Genomic DNA, 17504 nt, shown 5'->3' on the forward strand with positions numbered 1-17504 from the left:
GAAATCTTTTAAAACTTGAACATGAATGCTGTTTCCAATTTCATAGACACTCATATACAGATACAGAAGAACTGATCATTCTGTGTGCTGTCATGAATTTATGTGTGTGTCTGTATGTTTTTAGGAGAAGAAATTTGTTCTTGGGGAAATAGCTGATTCAGAAATTTTTATTAATTCATAGGCCAATAAACCAGTTCTTTACTTGGTAGCATTTTGGGGACTTAAGGAGTCTAAGGATATAAAGACAAACCAAGGGAAAAAAGAAAAAAAAAACCAGAAGTCTGAGGTAAAAATACTACTGGAAAGAAATATTCATATGGACCTTCTACAAAGATTTCACTCTGAGTTACCCAGTTATCCTGCCTGAGATCTGACAGATCCCAAAGTAGCCAGGTCTACTTTCTACTCAGGCAACCAAAATGTCAATGTGTCCATGTGCATGATAGGAATAAATATACATGCATCTTTCACAATCTCACTCTTTACATGCTTTTTCTCTATGACTGTGCCTCTGTGTACATATGTATGAGATAAATGTATGTCATATGAACATTTAAAATGTGTTTTCTGCTAGTTGAAATTTTTCTGCTTTTTATTTTTGGAGATAGTGGAAAACTTCTTAAAGGGAACAGATTGCATCAAAAATCTGTTGCACCAAATTGGCTCTCAGAATTGTGTACGTGTAATTATTTTTTGTGTGTGCACACACATGCACACACGTGTGCATGCACATGCACACACATGCACAAACCTTTTTGACCCCCACTGCAATAACTTAAATGATTAATAGTTGCTTTCTCTCAGATCTTTTAAAAGAAGCATTCTTAGCACTATCACTCTGCCAAAATGCAGTAGAATTCTCTACTGCATAGCTGTGCCCTGTTGATTTTGTTCACTGCCAAATTTCACATCATGAAAAAAATAGCTTAATATTGGAGTGATTAAATTTCAAGGAGAGCTGACAAAATGTAGTTCTTCAAAACCTAAACCCTGCCAATTTTCATGTCCCTAATTTATTCTAACAACCAGTTAACTCTAAATGCCTCCATTTTAATCACATTAACGGTATATTACAAAGAGGCTGAACACCCAGAGAACTCCAGTTGCAAAATGAATTTGGCTCTAGCCCCTTCTCTTTATATTTGGTATTACATCTGATGGCTGAAACCTTCAGCCAGACTCAGCCTTTAGTAATTTCCCTTTGATTCCTTTTGCTTCCTTAGCCAGAGGCCTGGACCTTGGTGCTCTCTAGATATCAGAGGGGAAATATATACACCCATCCTATAAGCAATAACAGAAGTACTGAACTACCCATTTTTCCATTTAGTTTATATTGGGAGCTCACATTTTCCAGGAATTTGACTGGGGCTAGAATAAAACAGCTTTATGAAACTAACCCACATCAATTCCTATCAGTTACGGACCCAAGTCTGATTGGCATCATAATCTAAACATGGTAGTAATAGTTACAGCCCCCCAGAAACTGTACGGCCCAGGTTCTGTTTCTTGCTCTCCCCAGGTGATAATGTATACAGCCTTCAGTAGGGCAGATGTTGAGATTTGTTAATGCTTAGCCTGATCCATTGCCAGTTTGTCCATGCCTCTGGTAGTGAACTCACACAAAGCAGCAGGAAAGCTGAATATTTAATGCAGATAGTTTATTGGAAATCAAGTGCCTCTCTTCTCTCGGGCCTACTTTCTGTCAACAGCCTATACCCCAGGAAACATAATAAACATGTTTCTGCCCTGCACAAACCAAGCTATTTTCGTATTTATTTTCCCAACAGTCCTCAAACCATGTGTGTGCACAGACTCTGAACATTCAAATACTGTTTACCATTTTGTCACTACTGTCTAGCAGTTACATGCTAGAACTTTCCTATAAGACAGCTTGAGCTAACCTCTCAGCTCTGCCACTTGCTGTGTAACTTACACCAAGTCTATTTGTATTCTCAATTATTAAGATGGGAAAAGTAATTGTTGCTGTGAGAAACAAGTGTGATAATGCACAAAAAGTACTTAACAGAGTTTGGCCAAGAGTGAGTGCTTAAAAATGCACTTACTATGGTAAGTGAATAAGTGAGTGTTATTCAGCATGTGATCATTACTAATACTCCCCATGTACAACTTCCTTGAATTCAAGATTTATCAAAACACAGTAACAATACAGGAAAAGAGATGATCAGGAAGCTGATTATTATGAGCAGGAATAAAATTTCTTTAGAGATTTTGCTATTCTTATTAAGCTCTATTGAGTTGGAAGATGGTAACTTCCAGAATTTCTACACAGTGTGGGCTTAAGGGCAGCTCTATGCTTTAAAGAGAAGTTGGGATTGTTTTCAAGCTGTATTTACATACTAAATTTACATTTGCCTTAGATGTGTAGTTATTTAAGGTAGGTTGGTGAATGAAGCACTCATGGAGATATAAAGATGCCACCCTGAAGTATGTTCACCTTTATACCCTTCTTTTCTGCCCCATGATGTTCCCTGTCTACTTTCTCTTGCAATTTCATTTCCCTTGGCAAAGAATAGTTATACATTTTTAACATTACATTACAGCGTCTCCTATTTCTGCTTAAAAATCATTAAAAAGATATACATTGTGAAAATGGAATTAAATACATAAACAGGTTATTTTCTTTCTGTTTTACAAACCAAAGTGACATCTTCTAAAGTCCAGGCTCTGTTGATAACCTTGGCTAAAATCACAACTTCTTTTGGATGAAATCTCATGTTGAAAGATTAACTGAATGCAGACAAACATGAAGTAATTTTCCTTAGTCAGGCAATAAAGGTGATGCAAAAACGTGTTTTGTTTTGTTTTTTAACATCTACCTCTCATTCATTCAACATGCTTTTGTGTGGTAGACAAATAGCCATGACATTGTAAAAGGGGAAATTGAACATCTTTGGTCCATCAAAGTAGATGGAGTATTCAAGTTTCTGTTCAAGCAGATTTATTTTCCATGTAGAAATCAGCAATGCTCCCTTCTATCTTGGTTTGTATCAGGAATCATATTCTAGTCCAGTAAATCAAGTTTGAACAGATTCTTTCATCCCCTCAACAGATGGCCCTTCACACAGAGACTCAGACTCAAAAGGAAGGAATAAAACACAAATATTAATACCACCTCTTCACCTCCTGAAATGAATTCTTAGACAAAGAGAGAAATGAAGTATTAAAGTTTCTTACCTCTTCAAAGATGATTCTCATGTTTACATTTGAGAAGGAAGAGTGGAGTTTGGGGACATCTGTAAGTCCTTGAGAAAGCAGAGTCCATTTTTACCTGGCTAGAGAAATGTGTGACATTTTTGTTGGTAGAACTCAGTGGTGCTAAGAGCAATAGACAGTCATGGAGGTATGTCCCATTGCCATAGTCTTCCCTGGAATTATAGATACTGAATGTCCTTTCTTTGGAGGCCAAAGATTTTATTACATGTAACTAGACAATCAACAAACAATAAACCCATTCATTTGGAGAGTAACAAAATACTTGGTTTAAGTTTCTGAAAAACATCAATAGTGTTGGGATATTCAGCTGCTGAACCTCTCTAGAGAAAATATTACTTAGAGATAAACTTTGAAATATAGCTGAAACCAATCACTTATATTACAAATATAGCATTTACTGCTTATTATAATACAGTAACTTCACCCACATATATTTTTATGTCTGTAGGGAATAGACTGGTGACAAAATTTTTAAAAATGTTTCTTAAACTGTACTATTTTCTTGGAAGGTCCTTGGTCCTAGATCCTAAGGATTAGAAACTCATTCAACACATAAGGGGAAATAAAATTTATCTCATAAATAGGATAAAATTATAAACCTCTTTATCAAGTTTGAAATTCTTTTTTTAAAGAATTTGCAGCCATCTTTTTTTAAACTTTATTTTACTTATTTAAAAAAATTTAGTTGTAGATGGACATAATACCTTTATTTATTTGTTTATTTTTATTTTTTTAATGTGGTGCTGGGGATTGAGCCCAATGCCTCATGCATGCTAGGCAAGTGCTTACTGAGCCACAACCCCAGCCCCTCAAATTTGGAATTCTGAGGACTAAATTTATTATTTTTATATCAATGTATTTTAGTAAGCTGAGGAAATTTAGAAGACCTGGTTTCCTGCAGATTCCTTTGATTAAGCACAAGTAACTTCAGTCTATGCAAAAGAGGACTTATTTAGTTGCATGATTTAAAACCCTCAGGACAATCTGCAATGAAATTTTGGTGCCACCAATAACAATTGTTAGAAAGTGACTTTCCTCATTTATCCTTTAGGACACCATTTCCACCAAGATGGCTTCCTCTTGGATATACATGCTCTGAAATTTCAGTATTTATTTCCTTACTAATGTTCTAAACCCAGATCTGGCTATAGATTGCATCTTTCAATTTTTACTTCCATCCTCTTGGCACCAACTATCTGAGATATTGACTGATCTCTTGCCATCCTGTCATTCTCTCTGGCTTACAGAGCCTGAGTCATTTATGTGCATTTAGAGATATCTTTGGATGCAGACCTGCTAAATCACAAGGCAGTCTGATGATGGAGTACCTTATCCATTTACACTTGTTCAGAGGAACATCATCCACTTATCTTCAGTGTACTTCTCAAATAAAGCAAGTTTGAGATTTGTTCCTATGTCTGCCTTTATGTGAAATTCTCTTTTCTGTCTTGATCATTCTGGCAGCAAGTACGTTTGACATTAAGTATGCTGCACGCTGTGTCTTTGTACATGGTGTCTCTGAGTGTTTGGAAAAATCTCAAAGTCAATGCTAGAAAATAAAGTTTTAACCACATTTGAGCAGAACATAACAAAAATTTACTTATAGAAAAATATGCTCAATTATAATAGAATCTGCACAGTATATTCCATAGTATTTTAATATTTAGATGAGGTAATACTGAGAGAAAGAAACAGGACAATTCTGGAAATCAGAAGACACAAGTTTTATTCTGCTCCCCTCATAGCTTAAGTGTGACCTTGGATGAGTAGCAACTATTCTATCCAGGGTTCTCTCAATTGCAAAATAGAAGAAGAAGCACTTTGATGATTTCTTAAGAGCCCCAGTCTGGCTTTAAACCTCCATGTCCTCAAGATATTGTTAGACATTTTCTTTTCGTGGAATAATCAGAGGTAGAAATTCAAAAGATAAAATTTCTCTTTCTTTCTTTCTTTTTTCTTAAAAACAAACAAACAAAACAAAACAGGTATTGAACCCAGGGGCACTTAGCCACTGAACCACATCCCCAGTCTGTTTTATTTTTAGTATTTATTTTTTAGTTTTAGGTGGACATAATATCTTTATTTTATATTTATGTGGTGCTGAGGATCAAATCCAGTGCATCATGCATGCTAGGCAATCTCTCAGCCACACCCCCAGCCCCCTAGTCTTATTTTTTTTGAGACAGGGTCTCCCCAAGATGCTTAGGGTCTCCCTAAGTTGCTGAGACTGGTTTTGAACTCATGATCCTCCTGCATCAGCCTCCTGAGCTGCTGGGATTATAGGCATGCACCACCATGCCTGGCAAAAGATAGAATTTCTAAGTCCTGGTTATGTTTTGTGTCATATCACAGGTGATCCTGTAAGAAAGGTGGCTGTCAATTCACCTCTCCAGAAATGTCTGGGTGACACTCCTGATGACTGGAGGCATGAGCAAATGGATTCTAAAGCCACTCAACAGAAGGCAAGTAGGCAAGTTATTGCTCAGGATGATTTAAATCCACTAAATGACAATCAAACCACTATAATATAGGGCTTTAGTATGAACTTGAAGATAAACCTGTGCCAGGGCCATGATCCAAGTAAAACATTTGAGTGGCCAAGTGTAGTGGCTGACACAGAATCCAGAATATCAAGTCATAATGCCTGTCTGCAGGAGAAGTGGATGCCGAAACCAAATAGTTACAGTGGTCTGAGGAACAAGTACAAATAAGTGTACTGATTCTGAGGATCTTGGCATGGACTGTACAATAATGAGTTGTTTTGACAAGTCCAAAAAAATGTTTCTGTCTCTACTCTTTCCTCTGATTTGGCACCTACTTTACCTTGTATTGATTTGTTCCTCATTACTCTTGCAATAAAATTTACCTTCTTGCTTACTTTCAATATTATATTCTTTCCACAAAGACTATTTCTAGTTCTGCTTCCCTCTTCCTAAATGATTTAGGACTTTTTTTTTTCCCTGTCCGCTGTTATTCCTCCCTCCATTGAAAAGCTAAAACCAAAAGCATAGACTTCACTAACACAGAATAAGATCGTGTGTTTTCTCAATTATTTTGGAAGTGAAGATAAAGATGGGCCTGGAGTTGTTTGGACAGCTTCCTTAGTTGTAAAGGATGAATACTATCAGAGATCCTTCCAACTGTGTTTGCAAGGCAGAGTCTCCATATCTATCTGTATCTGGATTCTTGTTCTGTGTTCTTCCTATGTCTCCATGCCACTGTGTGGTGACTCATCTCTCCCTACTGTTTCCGCCTCTGACTCCACACTCATGTTCAGCTATAACTGAGAAACAGGAGATAAGATATTACTCTAAGGGGAGATGCCAAATTCAGTCAACAAAGCTTCAAGAAAAAAGGCTGATATCATTATTGATACTTAGTGCTTAGAACACAACTTTCCGTTTTAACATACAAATTCTATCCACTGTTTCCTGATTGAAGTTTCCATCCCTTCTCAAAAGCTAACTTGCTTCTCATAGATACTTTCTAGATCACCTCTCCTTCACCAAGATAATCATTGCTCACGTGTGCAAAGTGCTTTCTGCATAAATACATGTGTCTTCTCACACAAAACATGTGTCCTTCTTACGATTGCTTAGCGGAGTGCCAAGCCCCTCTTCTCCTTTTTCTGTTCCTTCAGGAGGAACAGTCATATTTCTTATGTGGAAATTGTATTAGTCCATTTTTTTTGTTGCTATAACAAATGTCTGAGTCAGGTTAACTTAATAAAGAAAAGGAATTCATGTAGCTTTCAATTTTGGAGGCCAGAAGTCCAAACAGCATGGTGCAGACTCTGGCGTGGACATCTGCCCTCAATGGCTGCATCATCTCACTGCAGAGGGCAATGGTAGGAGTTCACGTAGAAGAAAAAAATCATATCACTTATCAGGAAGTCAGAGAAAAACTGTGTGGAGACAAGTTCAGGCTTTTATAACAATGCTTTCGTAAAAATAACCAGGGTCCTAACAAGAGAACTGCTTTACTCCATTCTTAGAGCAGTGTTGACAACAACCTGAGGACCTCCCATTAAGCTCCACCTCTTAAAGATGCCACACTAAGGACTAAGTCTCAAATAGATGGCTCCTGAGGAACAACCACCTCCAATTGTAGCAGAAACTATGATTTTGAGAACTTGAATTATTTTCTCCTAATTATTACCTTATCTTAAACTATTACATCAGTAACCTTTATAGAAGGCTGTCTCACTATATTTCTTTTAGTATCATGATTTTAAAATGTGCCCCAATCCAAATTCTATGTTTCATAAAAGAAAAAGTAAGTCCTGGAAAGGTTTAATGACTTACATAAAGTATAGACGGTAGCCCAGATTTTCTAATTTTATATTTATCACAAAACAAATGAAAAAAATTTGTTATAGTTACACAGGTGCTAATGCAAAAATCACATACACTTATTAAATATGTTTAAATACATTTTAATTCTGGGAATGCTTTCATATTTGAACCACCAATGTCACCAAGACCTCTTAGAAATAGTAGCAGCAATTTGCACAGCATTCTACATTTATAAAGGGCTTTCACAGTCATGGTGACATTCTAACCTCACTCTAATCATAGAATATCAGCTTAAACTAATAGTTTTACTTTGTAGAGGAGGACAGCAAACTTTCCAGAGCAGAAACCTAGTCATTGCTTGAGACATACAACTATGTTCAGGTAGACCTTGCTCTTGCTTGAGATCCATTGAAAGTAGTGGATATGTCCATAATTTCACAGCTAGAGAGAAAGAGGAGTTCTAATGGAAGCAAAGGCACAATCTGGTTCCATACTTCTGCCCCAACCAGCACATCTGGCGCATATGTGTGCTTACAAAGAGGTTTCAATAAAATGATGCCACAATAGTTGGTCCCCAAATATCTGCCAATTATGATGATAAATCCTGCAGTGTGGCACCCTATTTCTAAAAATTTAAACTGGATTTCAGCAAAAGCAGTTACAGGTCCTATTAAATTCTTTTTGACAAAACCCAAAAAGTACCTAGATGAATATTTCGGTTTAAATATTTCTGTTTAAATGTCTAATTTATGAATCACTTAAAAATTGCACACAAATTATAACAATGTTTCCCCTCCCCTTTGAATGACATTAACTTACATTTTCCCATCTTTTAAAAAAAATTTCAATGATTTATCACATTTTATAAAGTTGGCTGCTAAAAGCCAAGATAAAGGCATATGTGGTTTAGGTTCACAATATTTTATTTCTCTCTTTGCTCATAAGATGTTTGGTCTCCCAATTGGGCTGTGCTATATTGGGAAATATTCTGCTAATTTCTTTTGAAGTGTTCAATTTTTTTAAAATTTATTTTTTAGTTACAGGTAGACACAATATCTTTATTTTATTATCATGTGGTGCGGAGGATTAAACCCAGTGCCTCACACGTGCTAGGCATGTGCTCTACTTCTGAGCCACAACCCCAGTCCCTTAAAGTGTACAAAACTTTTAATATTTTTTTCTAAATGGAAAAAGAAATAAAGGTATATTTCAACATACAGATTGATAAGTTTGTTTTTATCTTAGAGGACACTCAAAATAGGACCACCTGCTTTGAAAAGTAAGAAAAGCTCCCATTCTTTCATGGGACCCCAGTGCAAAAAGAAGTCCACATTCAATGCATTTAGATTGTCAAAAGTATATCATCCAGGGGAGCATTCCTCAAATAATCCCATCCAAATAATCCCATCAGGTGGGAAGCCACAAAACATGACAATCCATACAGATTAGGGAGAGGATGGCATGGGAAGAAGGGAGAAGAAAATGTCATCTGCCTCGAGTGTTGCCTGTCTCTTTCCCCAGTTGTCCCTCTGGGATCATCCAGGGCTCCTATATCCATGTGTCTGGTGCCACCCCTTCACTCCCCCTCCATCTCTGCTCTGGCTTTCCTTGTTTCCCATAGGTGCTGCTTCCAAAATTCTTGACTATTTAGAAAGCAATCCAATGAAACAAAACTTTCTGCAAGTTTATGATTGATAATGGGGTCAGCTAATCATTTTGCCCCTCATCTCAGATTCCCTGTAAAGGCAACAATGCAGCCCAGTGCCTTAGCCCAAAGGGATGCCAAGTGGCAGAGCTTTGGACTAGTAGCCTTGTTAACTGTGCTAGAGTAGGAAGCTCTGAAAAATAAGGAGATGTGAGTTCAAAGCCTAGTTCTATCATCAAGTAACTCCTCTCACCTTAGGTAAGTCACTTGACCTTAGTTTCCCTACCTGATACATGAAGTATTAAAGAATATTTTGTGAGAGCTTGTTTGAAAAGTGCTTTCAAGATGTTATATTTCAACAATGCAGTCATGACTTCACCTACATATTTTGTAGGACCAACACATAGAGAAATGTTCTAAGACAAAGATGAAGGGAAGACAGACAAACTCCTTTGGTTAATCGTTTCCTGAATGCTTAGCGTGAGGTGGGCATTGTCTTCCACACGGGAAATACAGGAGTGAATGAAACAGTCAATTATCTGTATTGCTGCTTGCATTAAAGGAGTTCAAAACTGTATTGCATCTGTTATACATTTATTGTGCATGACATAAAACAGCCACACTATTAGCACTGCTTTTAAACACAGTGATAGAAAATATCCAAAGCAAATCGGAATAAATTAATTTTTACTTTTTTTGCATTCATTTCCATTTCTTTCAAGTACAGACTCACGTATAACTACTGTCAAATACACATTTCGCCTTCGCAGTTGGTCAGTATTTGTTCAAGGAATCAGGAAATGCAGATATACAGGCATAGGAAGTCCTTGTGTGATGGGCCTCCTCAGCCCCTTCCTTAAGCAAGGGTGGATATTATGCAAAGGATGTGGTAAGGCACAGTCAGGCAGCCTGGAGTTTTCCTGCATGCTCTACCGGTTCCACAGCCTGCTTCAACCCCAGCCTTAACAATCTCCAAACTGCTGATTCATGCTCATGATGCAAGCCTAATGACCGTGAACATGCTCCTATTTTTTTCTTCAGGCACATTTTCTTGGTAACTAGGCAGATGATATGCTAATGCAAATTGGCAGACTTGAACTCAAGCTAAAAAAATGATCTGCCTTGTGGAAGGAACAAGGGACCAAAGAGACTTCAAGGTTGCCCTTTCAATGTGGGTTTCCATTCTGTTAGAAAGGCACCCAGTAGGTGCTCAACAAAAAAATTTGGTATTCCAAAGGCACTTCTGGTGACCATGAAGATTTTAAATCACTGTGGACAGCATTTTATTTCTTTTTAAAATAAATTTGCTTTGAATCCTTTTAGTAATATGCTGCCTGAGACTCTGCCAGTTTTTCTCTCTGTGCCAGGGAGCTCTGGATCCGCAGCAGAGTGAATTCAGTGAAGCAGAAAAGTCAGAATGTGCCTCCTCTCAAAATCCATTTTGGCCACAACCTGGCTGCATCTGCTTCTGAGTCATACAGCAAGGGTTCCTTGGAGGTCACCACAGTTCCTGGGGCTCATTTGGAGGTTTAATGTATTGCTGTTGAAATAATGTTTAATCTCTTCTTGTCAGCTGGCTGGATGATACAGTAATATCATCCTGCTTTGTCACACAGTGATTAAAGTATAAGAACAGAGCAAGTCCTGCTTCCACAGCCCTCTCACAGGAAAGCACAGAATATTCTGCAGGAAGAACGAGCTTTCTGCAACATACAGATATTCCCAGAAAGACTATTCAGAAGCCAGTTTATTCCTGCTGGGTTTTCATGGCACTGCTGAGTGGAATGCCAGGCAGTTAGCTCCTGTTTTATAAAGGTTGTCTTCTGTATGACTCACACCCTAAAATTTCTGACCACAAACTTGGGACTTACTGTAAAGTGAGTCATTTGGAATGAACCAATCAAAATTCTACAGGCAAATTCAGCTCAGATGTGAAGTTGTTATTTCTATTCTGAGATGGCCTTTTTCTTTATTATCAGGAAAATCATCAGTGAGGTGGGTCTGGGTGAATCTGTGTTAAGATGCTAACATTAATAAATCACTTTGAGTAATTTCATGCCCAAGCCACAACCTGCTCTTGATAAAAAGGAAGATGTTTGGTTTCAATTGAAAAGGTCACAGTCAATCTGCTAAGCTGATTTTAAAAGTGATATGCTGATAAGCATAGAAAAGGGGAAAGAAAGTCCTTACAAAGCAGAATGAAAATGAGGATTTTGTTTTTCCTCACAAAAGAGAAAGATTCAAATCAAAGTCCTGAGAAAGAGGTCATTTTGAGATACAGAGATTCAAAGTGTGGCTCTGATACTTTCAGGGTTTTTTTTTTTTTTTTTAACACATTGCTTGTAAGAAGTTGCTTCCTTAATTAGTTTAGGGCCTAGAATAATCTTGAAGTATTATTTTTTTATAAAAAAAATTCTAGAAATGAGAATTTTATTTTTTCTTCCGTAGTAGGGAAAATCAAATCTCAATTGAGTCTAAACAACTCAATCTCTAGTATATCTTTTGATGTGATACAGAGCCAACAATCGAAGCCACAGATCCTTACTGCTATAATAATGGTCCTCAGGTTGGCTGTGGAGCTCTTCTTGAATGATGGGAGCAGATTGGAGAAGCCACCTAATCCATTATGTCCCCAAGGCTGTCAAGTGTACAGCATCACAGGCAATATCTAAAGTCCCATTACCATAAATCCTCGCCTACGAAAGTCTCTACAATCGTTTAGTCCCAGTGAGAATGACCCTTGCATTCAGGATTTTATGGAAGTTTTCAGGCAGGAAGTTTAAATAAAGGAAGTTATATGAGAATAACTGCCCACATTATACCGGAGGGGAAAATGAGACTTAGAGCAAGTCGAACTCCTTTATATCACCCCAAATCAAGGGATGAACTAGAATCCATGTATTTGTTTTCATGCTTTAAGTTGGACATCCATTTATCAAGCCACTTCAAGTGACAGAAGGAATAAAAAGTTGGATGATCAAGCACAAAAGCTGAATTCTGGGGTTAAAGAGAAATCCAATAGAAAAAATTACACCATAATTTGCTATTTGATAACTAAATGATAGATGTGGTTTCCACAATTTGTTATCTGAAAATTGGATGGTAGACATGGGTTCCAAGGAAGAACCAAGGAACACATTCCATTTGATAAGATTTGAGTCATAACAAATATTTTGAACAAAATTCCAAAAAGGTGACCCTGACATATATTTCCTTCTAATAAATGATTTGGTTAGAAAGAAGTAAATTGTTCTTCCCACAGATGAAAGGGCTAATTTGGTTTTTCACAAAGTACTCATCATATCCCGAGTGTCTATGCAGAAACAAATGATTAAAACTAAAATATTCAGAATAACCTATTTATCATACACACACACACAAACACACAAATAAGATCTAATGTCAGATAAAAGTGTTGGATTAAGAGTATGTTTATTGTCAGATGGAATATGTAAGAAGAGTAAGAATAATAAAGGCAAAGTTTAGGAACATATGAAAGAGATGGCAATTAGAACACAGAGCAGACCTAGCCTTGGCATGAAGGTGCTGGCCTAGATGTCTGATAGTGAACTTCGCAGTGACTGTGTGTAATACCATGTCTAGCTCCAATGAATATATGTTCCCTAGTAGGCTCTTGTTTCACTAGAGTGCCATACTGGAGCTGTGGCCCTAGTGGAATTCCCAGCCCCAGTTCAAATGTTTAAAGGAAAACAAATTGCAGAAACATAACAACTGAGACCATCAGCTTAGGAAAGATTACTTTTTTTATGTTCTTTTTTTGTTTGTTTTAATTAGTTACACATGACAGTACAATAACCTTGACATATCATACATTTGAATCATTACTTAAGTGTAATTGTGGGTACCCAAGATGAGGGAAAGAACAAATGCTTTATTAAGCATTTTATTGCCCAAGCATTATTTGCCAGCTATCATACCAAGAACTCTTTCATTGAATGTTCTTGACAACTATTTGAGATATGGACCGATCCCATTTTACTAGACACTGAGAATCAAACAGGTTCAGTTACTTCTTCAAAGTTGGAAAACTCAGTTCCAGGTTAGTTTTAAATCTGCATGCACTTTGTGTCAATTTCAATAAAAATTCAAGTGGAACTTATGCACATGAAGTACTTAAGTATTTCAAAATGCATGCCAAATAACTAACTTCTTTATTTTTTATAAAATTATGGCAGCTTATCACAGGCCAGAACTTAATGAGGCAAAATTTTCCAGCAGGCATCTATAATTTTGAGTACTGTGACATACAGACAAGTCATTCTCAGCAAGAAGAATCCAGAAGGAGAAATACATCAGAAACGTCTGAGTGACCTGTTCTATCCCATCACCAACCCACTTCACACTTGTTAGTTGATGTTACTGGGAGACTGGGTCTTATTAATTAGCAGTGCTGGGTTAGAAGAGGAAACTGTTGTGATACCACTTTATAAAATTTCATGCTTGTTTGTTATCCAGTCTCCTCTTTTAATTTATTTAACAAAAAAATTTTTCAGGTAATCTTTTCTCAAGTTATTAGGTTGTATGTTTTGGTAGTTCATTTTCAACTTTTGCCTCCCACAATTTTACATATAATTAATATTCTCACAATAATATGAACAATTTATATCTTCCTTTTATGCACTGGCATACTCTGCACATATGCATACACACAGTTTTATAAATGTACTGACTGACTCCTGATAAGCTTAAAATATAGTAAATTTTTCATTAGGAAATAGAAAAATCCTAACAATGGTATAGGAATTGATGTCAGTGAATTAGACATTGTATCATCTATTCATACTGTAGTCAACATCTCTTTACTATGGAGTAGCTGCAATATACTTAGCAGCTGATTTTACCTTCTAAAGTAGAGTATATTGGCTGGGGTTGTGGCTCAGATGTACAGCGTTTGCCTAGCATGCGTGGGGAACTGGGTTCGATCCTCAGCACCCATAAAAATAAAATAAAAATATTGTGTACACCTATAACTAAAGTAGAGTCTACTTTACTCTCTTGCGCTATCATTCACTCACATTGGAGAAACATCCTTTAAGGATGCACCAAACTGTAGAAAAAGGCATTCAGAAATATTGTAGTAATTGTTATTTTGCCCATGAATGACCATAGGTTTGTTGGAGATAGAGCATTCATATCTCTCTACTGACACTTTCTAGGACTATACCAAATTGCTCTCACAATCAGTAATAATTATTGGTAATATTTCTATCACTACAACTTATTGCTAAGATTTGGACCTGTAATGTCCTCCAAAGCTCATGAGATAAACAGTGCATCAATGTTCAGAGGTAAAATGATTAGCTCTTGAAAGCTCTGACTTCATTAGTAGATTAATTCATGTAATGGAATAATAGTTTGAATGGAGTATTGAGAGGTAGAAATTGTAGGCAGGTGTGCATGGTAGGAGGAAGTAGGTCTTCGGGGTATGGCCTTAAGGAGTATATCACTCCCTGGCCTCTTACTGTCTCTCTCTCTTTCTTTCTCCCTCTCTGTTTATCTATCTCTATCTCTATCTCTGTCTCTATCTTTGTCTCTCCCTTGCCTGGCTGCTATGAGTTGAGTAGCTATCCAAGTCCTTCTGTCACGATGTTTTGATGTTTTTGACTTGGAGCTGGATGACCATGAACTAAATCCTCTGAAATCATGAGCTAAGACAATTCTTTTCTCCTCTAGGTTTGTCCTTGTCAGGTATTTTGGTCACAGTGACAAAAAGCTGACTAACACACTTCTCATGTAGGCTAAAATCTGGGCTTTAATGAAAACTGGGTTTGCTAAGCTTTAAGGAAAGCATTACCAAGACATAGAAATGGGCCTTGTAGGCTCTGAATACCTTAGTGATACTAGTCTAGGGAATTCATAGTAAAACTCAAATTTTAAAGTGAATTTATACCAATATCCTATATTATACAATTCATTTTCTTTTTTTGTGGTGCTGGGGATTGAACCCAGGGCCTCATGCATGCAAGGCAGGCACTCTACCAACTGAGCTATAGTCCCAGCCCTATATTATACAATTCAGAACCCTAGAATTCATATGGAACTGGGAATCTTAAGGCCTACACCCAGATCTTTCTTTTCAAGTCTTGGAAGCACAGGTAAAATTTATTATTTGATGTCTCTGAATTCCTGTTACTTCATCTGTACAACAGAGAAAATAATGGTTCTGCCATCAACACACTGAAATATTGTAAAGATCAAATGATCTAAGGTTTATAAAAATGTTTTGAGAAACTGTGAAATTATATTTTTATAGAAATTGTTAGTTTGGGTAAAATGTTTCAGGAAGTATAAAATGCTATATTAATATAATATAAAGTATTCATTTTGCTATTAGAACTCAATATTTTACCTATAACTTTATAATCCCACTTAGGATTATTTAATATACTACTATTGTTCATTACAAAGAATCTACAAGATTGAGAGGAGAGGCAAAGCAATATAAAGACAAGAATACAAGGGTGGGCACAGCTGAACTCGAATTCCACTTACAAAATTTATTGGCCACATTTCTTTTCTATACCTGTTCTTTCATATGTAAAGCATATACATCAGTATTAACCTAAATGAAGGAACTAGTATAAACAAAGCACTTAGTCCCAGATGCTTAGTACATAGAGTCAATTTATGAATATTATTCCTGGTACTAAATTATAATAGACTTTGTTTTCTCCAAAAACCAGTTATGAATATCTATATGGCTTGAGGATTATACCAAATTCTACTAGTTTTGTAGTCTTCTTATTTTTCTTCTTTCCTCATCTTCTTCTAAGAGCAAAGAATTTGCAACTGCTGCGCTTTTATCATGAAAATTTACTGGATGCATGATTAATAAGATAGCATGACTTATTCTCTATACTAGAGGTTCTATCCCAACAAGACATCTGAACAGGAAGTCTGTTTTGAAAGATGAAGCCAGGGGAGGATCACATGTGGTTGGTTGGATACATAAGCTTATCACAGTGATTCTTTTCAAGGTTATAGCCTCCCTTTTGAATTTCACATTTTCTTTTTCTTGAAGTGAGTATTTTGAAAACATTATCCCACCTGCAGGAATCTAGTAATTGGGAAAGTGAAGTCCTATCTGTGAAACAAAATACTGCTATAGAGAATCTGATTTACCACTGTGACTTTAATTCATTTTTAATAAAGAATTTCATGGCTCATCAAGGACTGAGCTAGTCTATCGTGTCTTTTTATTCATTTCAGAAAGTGCTGTGCTGTTATTGCATGTGTGCTTTTGAAAAAATCAACACGGTTTAATGGGAAGGAGAATGACACTCCGTTCTCGTTCCCCGCCTTCCTTCCAAGTTCACTGACTGTGTCCTAAAAGTCCCTAACAATTTTACCAGTTCCTTCCTGCAGCCCATATTAATGAGTGTCATAGCTTAGCAACAATTATCATTTCACATTAAATTTACAGTTAAGCTAATGTGGTGGAATGATCTCCATGTCAGAATCTCTTAATTTCTTTTTCTTTCCTTCACACAACTGCAGACCAGAACCAAATGCTCAAAGATCCTTCTTATATAACTAAAGGGAGGTGAGTGTTTTCCTGTTTCTCTTTCTCTCTCCCCCTTATTTTCTGTCTCTCATTATATTTATAGAACCAGTTTTAATTATAATTTACTAGTGTGGTGGGAGCATATCAGTGATTCTCCAGATGGCTCAACAGACCCATGAGAGTAGATTTCTTTTCACATTTGATCTTAGAATAGCCAATATGCTCCCAGGAAGAACTGATTAAGCAGTTGAACTGTCTATTTGTAATTAGTTTCCTTTTATTTGCCTCCGATGATGAATACTAATATTCCTTAATATTATCTGTCTCCTACACATTTTGGTATGTTTTCTCCTTTTAGAATTTTCTGTACATTTAATCTGTGGATCAGTAGGAGGGAAAATTCTAATTAAAAAATAACTGTTTTACTAAAAGAACTTTTCTTCCAGAATGCTACAGCTTCTGAAATGAAGGTTTTGAACTTCATATTGAATAGTGCCAGATATTTATTCTAAAAGCATTTCTAAGCAAGGGAAAAGTGTGCCTACATATAAAAGAAAGATGAAGTAAAGAATGGAAATGTGTTTCCAATGTTCTTCTATAACCTTTAATCACATTCTCTGCCAAACTGTTTAGAATTAAGTTATATAAGACCAGTTTGGTTGCTAACAATTACTTGTTCAATCAATGCAAGTTCTACTTTTCTCTAATTCTAAAATAATATAAATTAAGTTATTCAAAGTGATTCTGAGAACTGTAAATAAACTAGTCACGAGGAAATATCATTGTAAGTGATAATTTATATCTA

The 17504-nt window shown here is 36.4% G+C and overlaps 1 long non-coding RNA gene across 2 annotated transcripts in view; it reads right to left on the minus strand.

Moving 5' to 3' along the window:
- LOC131423528 (uncharacterized) overlaps positions 1 to 17504 on the minus strand; it is a 234993-nt gene that overhangs the window by 17409 nt on the left and 200080 nt on the right. For both annotated transcript variants that reach the window (XR_009225224.1, XR_009225223.1), the window contains one exon: positions 3196 to 3293. This is a non-coding gene — a long non-coding RNA (uncharacterized LOC131423528). The remainder of the gene's footprint in view (positions 1 to 3195; positions 3294 to 17504) is intronic.

The sequence above is a fragment of the Marmota monax genome, unplaced genomic scaffold (assembly GCF_021218885.2).
Source record: "Marmota monax isolate L192 unplaced genomic scaffold, Marmota_monax_Labrador192_F-V1.1 WCK01_AAM20220418_F8-fsc00114, whole genome shotgun sequence".
In the NCBI taxonomy this organism is placed as follows: Eukaryota; Metazoa; Chordata; class Mammalia; order Rodentia; family Sciuridae; genus Marmota; species Marmota monax.